This window comes from Palaemon carinicauda, chromosome 23, assembly GCF_036898095.1.
Source record: "Palaemon carinicauda isolate YSFRI2023 chromosome 23, ASM3689809v2, whole genome shotgun sequence".
In the NCBI taxonomy this organism is placed as follows: Eukaryota; Metazoa; Arthropoda; class Malacostraca; order Decapoda; family Palaemonidae; genus Palaemon; species Palaemon carinicauda.
Window position 1 is genome coordinate 48,784,910 of NC_090747.1, and position 7,500 is coordinate 48,792,409.

The following is a 7,500-nucleotide window of genomic DNA, read 5'->3' on the forward strand; positions in this document are numbered from 1 at the left end:
CCTTCACACCATCTTTTATATTTTCATATACTCCTAAATATTTTCTCTTGCATATCAAGGTAACTTCACAAAGAGTTAATCATTTAGAAAACAACATTCTGCTTGATAAATATGAATTATGGAATCCCTTAACAGAGAAAAGAAATCTAGAAAGTATAAGGTGGGAAATTTCAAAAAGAAGTATTCACATGAATTCGTTCTGATTTTCCGCTCAGGAGAGTCACCGCTTCACCCAGTCAGCCATTAAAGATCTGGAAGTTATGAATGGTATCCTTAACTCGTCTTAGAAAGACTGTATTATGAAATCATTTTAAAGCTTAGAATCTAAAGAATATTCAGATCATGTCTCTCCGTTTCATGCTATTTAAGAACTAGAATACCCTTTAAACCAATAATGCTAATTGATGCATTGGCACTGAAGTAAGGAATTTTTGATAAAATAGAAATCCCATATGCGCATGATTATCCCATGGCGCACTTCTCCCAGAATTTCACCCTCTTTGTCCGTAAGAAATAAATGTCAGATTTCAATCAATATACATAAAATACTTTTCTCATGGAAACGACAAAACAATTCAGATGATGAGTGGGATCAGATTAAGTGCCTATGAGATCAAAGCTTAAAACGTTTGCTTTAGAGAGAGAGAGAGAGAGAGAGAGAGAGAGAGAGAGAGAGAGAGAGAGAGAGAGAGAGAGAGAGAGAGAGGTTTTACCTGCTTAACTCCTTTCTCATAAGGGATTTTCTCACCAAATTTATGTACAGTAGTAATAGGAATGCTGTACTTCTTGTATATGTGTTTTAATACAAGATTCATCTATTCCTAGTCGTTGAACGGTTTTCTTTACTGCTGACATTTTGACAGAATCAGAGTCTTCCTCATAGTCTATATAGGCAATGCATAGTGCTTTGCCCTACTCTGTTAATTTTCTCATTAACTGGATAATTACATGGATATGGTCTGTTGTTGAATAGTCCATTTTAAAGCCTGCGTTCTCTTGGTTAATTAAAGTCTAGCTTTCTTTCTTTTTGGCATAATATGATCTTTGTAAATATTTAACATATTGCAGAGTCAACTTATTTGGCGATCGTTTTTCAGGTCTTTTGTATTTCAGTGTTTGTAAATTAGAATTAGCTGTAGGTATGGAACATTGTTGAACACATTTTGTGTTAGGTTCAGCATGTTTTCCTGATGCTTTGCCGCAATTCATGACTTTAAATGTTTTATTTGTTTTTACTGTTATATTTGATACTGGCCCTGGTATTTTATTATTTATCTTGGCAAAGTTATTTCTGATGTCACTATTGTATAGTATTATAAAGAGATCTCTTATAATGCTATCACTTCATATCCATTAATGATAATATCTATCATTGATAATATCTCTATTTTCCTTCTTTAAAGCAAAACCTTTTGGGGTTGTGTTCAAGGTCTTATTTTTATTGATTCGATGCTTCGTTCTTTCTTTAGTTTTTTACTCAGTTTTGGCCTGATTGTGTTTAGGAATACCTTATTTTTTAGTTTATTTTATTTTGTTTTGGATAGTATTGCTAAATGTTTTTCATCTCTCTTGAATTATACCCTCATTTCCTTTCACTTCCTCTTTAGTTTTTTATCTTTTCTGATAGTTTTCCTTGATCCGATTCCAATTCAAATTCAGTTAAATTAAAGTCCATCTCTTCATTGTTTGCTGCTATTTCATGGCTGGGAGAACCTATTTTGCTCTGGTGAACTAGAATCATGGGAATTTCCTCTTACCATAGGAGTGTTTATTTTCTCTCTTGAAATTAATCCTAAACAAATCATGCTTTTCATCATTCTATGGTTGCCTGTTTTACACTGTTATATTATCAAGTATATGAACTGATTCATTGAATATGAAATCTATATAAATTCTCGTTTTTACTTCTGGGCTCTTCCATGTTTTTATTATTTTTTTTTTTTTTTTTTTTTTTTTTAAAGTTATACATGATTTTAGGATTGCTTCCTTCACCAAATTATACAAGCATGTCTCATCTATCATTTATTGCGCCTTCTCCAAATTTATCAACTGCGGATTCTCCTAATTCTTCTTTCGTGGTACTGTGGCACTAAAATCACTATAAGCAAATGTAAATTGAGTCCTATGTTTTTCATATCTCTAAATATTTTAAGAACGATTTATATATCTTCCTCTGAATGGAATGTCGTTGGTACATATGTTTGAATGATCTTCAGTTTATAGTTCTTACTTATTTCGATAGTTAATCCTTCAATTATATTCATATACATATATATATATATATATATATATATATATATATATATATATATATATATATATAATTTATATAAATACATATATATGTGTATATATATACATAGATATACATATATACACACACACACACACACACATATATATATATATATATATATATATATATATATATATATATATATATATATATATATATATATATATATATATATATATATACTGTATATATATATATATATATATATATATATATATATATATATATATATATATATATATATATATATATATATATATATATATATTATGTATATATATATATATATATATATATATATATATATATATATATATATATATATATATATATATATATATATATATATATATATAATGAGAGAGAGAGAGAGAGAGAGAGAGAGAGAGAGAGAGAGAGAGAGAGAGAGAGACAGAGACAGAGACAGAGACATCGTGTATGCATGTGAGATGTGTATATATGCCATATACTTATTAGGTATAATTCTTACTTGGAGGTATTTTTTTTCCCTTCTTTTTGGTAGATTCACTTCCTCCTATACTAACTTTCCTAAGATATTTTTTTTTTCTTTTTATACTTGCAAACAATACATACTTTTTCAATAAACCGTTTATTCCATCTCTAGCACCGGCGTTATATTCAAAGATACCAAAAGCAAAAGGACTAGATCGTGATTCGTCTCCTTTCGCTCAATGAAATTCAAGCATCACAGTAATTGATGCTTAATCGATCCTTGAAGAATATTCCAATGGGAGACAAGTATCTCCTTTGAATAACCAAGTAATAACCATAATTTTTAATAAATAATAATAATAATAATAATAATAATAATAATAATAATAATAATATTAATAATAATAATAATAATAATAATAATAATAATAATAATAATTATTATTATTATTATTATTACTATTATTATTATTATTATTTTTATCATTATTATTATTATTATTATTATTATTATTATTATTATTATTATTATTATTATTATTATTATTATTATTATTATTATTATTATTATTATTATAGTAATAATGATAATATTAATAGTAATACTACTAAAAATATTAACAACTAATTCCGATGTTTCATAACTACATTTATAATTCTAGTTGATAATTACTGGTAGTATTACCATCATGGAGGCCTCAAAATTTGGTGAAGGAATACAATTACTGTAATTAGATAGTGGTCGGGTACTGTTGCCAAAAAAATTTAAAATAGATACATAAACTGAAACTAATAGTATATTGCTTTGGATATTCACATTAAATGAAGAGACCCTGAACTTAAGAGAAAAAAAAATATAAAGAATATGTTTTGATGATGGCGACTATGCTAAAGCTTACATACAAAGGCGGAACAATTAATGACATCCCTTCTACGGAGTCATGTGTGCAGGTATACTATCAACTCAGGCTAGTAAATAAGTTCTTTTTTTCTGTATTTTTTTCGGTTATTAATGTTACTCCAGAAACTTTTTTGTTCAATATTTTGTAAGGATTTTGATCTAGTGAATCGTGTTTTTTGTATAATTTACCTATTCAATTAATCATAATTTATAAATGAATAATTTTTATTCGTGCATTTCTTGTTTTATCTTCAACTACAGTGTTGCTAAAATATAACCATAGTATCGATAAAGTTAAAAAGTAAAACGTACAAATACTTAAAAAGGATAATTATAAAATATAGAATAACTATTCTATACACATTGTAGTGAATTTAACCCAAATATAAATGTAGAATAAAGGGGAATATATTCTTTAATACATCTTCTTTAACGAATATTAGATGTATTGTTTCATTATGTCTTAGTTATACTGATCTTTTGTTCCTGTGGGACTTCAGCCTAACTTCATCTCTCGACTTGATGAATGGAAGTCATGAATGGTTTCAGTACTTCACCAAAACCTCAATGGGGCCATTAGAATGAAACCACTGTTCTAGGCTCTAAAATGTCAGCAACACTCAGCTTCCTGACTCGAGACGCCAACAGACACCTGCCCTCAGAATACTGTCATATGTCTTTAACCTACTTTCCCCTCTACTCTAACCTTCTACCGTTAAGAGTTTTAGAGCCTCCCCCGTACTCTAAATTCTGTATAATATACAGGAAATAGCAGTAATCAGCAAGTCGTCATGAAAGATTAATATTTTATTAAGCAAAATAATATTCAACAATACTTGTAAAATTACTCTTAATTTTATTTAATTTTTAAACCATTCAATACAAACACACACTCTCTCTCTCTCTCTCTCTCTCTCTCTCTCTCTCTCTCTCTCTCTCTCTCTCTCTCTCTCTCTCTCTCTCTCTCTCTCTCTCTCTCTCGGAATATATACGTTTCTTCGAACTTTATAAGCTGTATATCAATATATGTTTTCCTTATTAACCACGATAGTATAGTAAATCAATCTGCCTAAGTTGTGTAAAGAATAAATGACTATTACCCTGAATGACAGATATCTAGCTGTCTCTCTACTAGAATATTGCTTAACAGATCTGGGGAAGGGATATCTTGTATGCATGGTCACAAAACCTTTCAATTAAAGATAACGAAAGGGACTGGATCCTCTTGCAAGTAATAGATCTTGGTACACAGAACTGTCCTTTCACCTCATTTATTATAAAGGACTGCGAGTATTGATCTTGTATTAGAATCGGCAGACGTAAAATAGCTTACCGAGTTTGACATTTCTCCCAACTATACTGATTTACATTGAGAGGGGTGGGGGTTGAAAGTTGGTATAGAAACTCTGAGAAGAGTAGCAAGATTTGTTATTATCTTTCCCAACCTATATTGAAAAGCAGTCTTCTTTTAATGATAGAATTATGAAAATAATTTAAGAAAATTAGGTCATAAATTATAAGTTCATATGAAAACATCGCAAGATATAACTTCATTGGATCAGTTGACTATTTTTTGAAGTAGCTAGAGAAGACTGCAGTAGGTTTATTTACAACTTAGGATAAAATTTTCATCAAAGAATGGTGGAAACCACAGGAGAGATAGAAAACCGTTATTGATTGTAAGAAGATATGAAACTATCTGCTAAAAAAATTTATTCCCGTGTCTGCCAAGCTTGCCATATCCTCCTCAACCCCATGAAATAAATTGAACATGTAAATACTGTAGCAGGGACAGTTGGGGCCAAGGTAACAGCAATGTAGCTTCCCATGATAGAGATGAGCATGGGAGCGTACGTGGACATTATACATTTTTTATACAACGTTCTTGAGGGAGAGGCATATATAGATTTGAAGCAATATGTGGATTTAATCTTAAAAAATAAGAGATAATAGGTTGCCAAAGACTGAACTTACTGGAATTGATCTCTTATTTATTTTGCACTTAGGAAGAACTTGTCTTCAGGCTTATAGTTTTTGTTTAAACAATTGCTCAAACCTTATGTAGCATGAATCAGTCAAATCATAGATGTGTATAAATACTGATATGTGAATTAAGTTTTTAGGAGAAGTAAGTCACATAATTGTAGAATCATGAGAGGTAGTAGAGGTAATACATGCTTAATCGGGTAAGGGAAATTAAGACATTAGAACTTGTTTGTGATGGATACTTGAGGCAATGTATCACGAAGCCAAGCAAAAATCCCAATGTATTGTTTTCTTTTTAAATTACTGTAATGAATAGGGCTACCAAATTAGGTTATTCAAGAAATTTAGGTATATGATTTGTGGGACCTGTGAAACCTAGAACTGATTCTTTTTTTTTTTTTTTTTTTTTTTTTTTTGTGGGGGGCCAAAATAATTTCCTTGTAAACATGTATTTTAATACAAAAGCAGAGAATTTAGAATTTCTTTATCAACATAAAATAGTTTAACTTTAATTAAAATTAAAATTTATATACCAATAAAAATTCAACTTTATGAAAATTTCGAATTTCTATGGTATACCAACATCAAATATTTTATTTATTATGAAATTTATCAATTTATATACCAAAATGTAAGTTTCTTTCATCTTCACGACTTGTGTGACTCCCTTTCCCCATCTTAGTCTTCCTCAAAATACTTGAGTAATTTCATACTCATCACACGTTCAGTAAATAGCGAGCCGATAAAATTTAGGATATGACGTAATTTATAAATAAATACTACCACAGTGGATCTTATATAAAATTGAATGATATTGTTCATGCAGCCGTGATAATATATGGTGCCTAAAAACATTATAATATGTAGGCTACTGTATTTCGTAACTACAATAGAGTTCACTAAGGTAATTTCATTCTGCTTATCTGACATAATGCAAGTAGCATGTTGACAGAGAAAAGTCAACTTAAAATAAAAAAACATATTATTAAGGAATGGATAGAAACTTTTAATTATTAACCCACATCTCTCTCTCTCTCTCTCTCTCTCTCTCTCTCTCTCTCTCTCTCTCTCTCTCTGCGATACAGAAGAACAAACGAAATACACAATTAATACGATTCATTGGGGTTCAAGTTCTGGACTTTTTACTTTTAAATTGGATAAAATATTATATCATATTTCTTTTATATCCTAAAACTACTACTGATTTACTGATAACACTATATTCTATCTAAGTTTTTTCTATTTCATCGTTCATTCATTTTATTTTTTCTTAAGATTATACAAGTTTATTGAATTAACTTAGATTCCCACTAATGAGAAAATTCCCTTGGTTCATTATCAAGACTCGAAGACTATGTGCATATTAAGCCTTAGTCTGAAAACACGTCTAACTTGGTTTTAACATGGATATGACATCATGGAAGGAAGACTCACTGCATGGAGAATTTCAAAATATAAATCAGCCTTATGTAGAGAGGTTTGTAGTACCTTTTTGGAAACGTTCCTGCATAGTAATCTGTAGGATCAGGGTTACAGTCGGTAACCTTAACAACCTTGTGAACAAAGGGGCAGTCTATAGGTTAACCAGCTGAGTCCTCAACTTCTATAGCCTGGTACAACCTCGGCCTATAAAGGAAAAAGGATTCGGTTAGATTTCGACAGTCGTCTCTATCTAGAACTTTTAAATCAGTACTTCTCTATTCATCATGTCTACTCCACGCTTCATAGTCCTCAGCCATGTAGGTCTGGGTCTTCAGTGAATTCCTGAAGAGCTCCGCTCTGGACATATATTTGCATTCAATACCATCACGAGCTGCTCTAGTACCCTGACTATTTCAAAGAATATGTACTTAAAACTAAGATA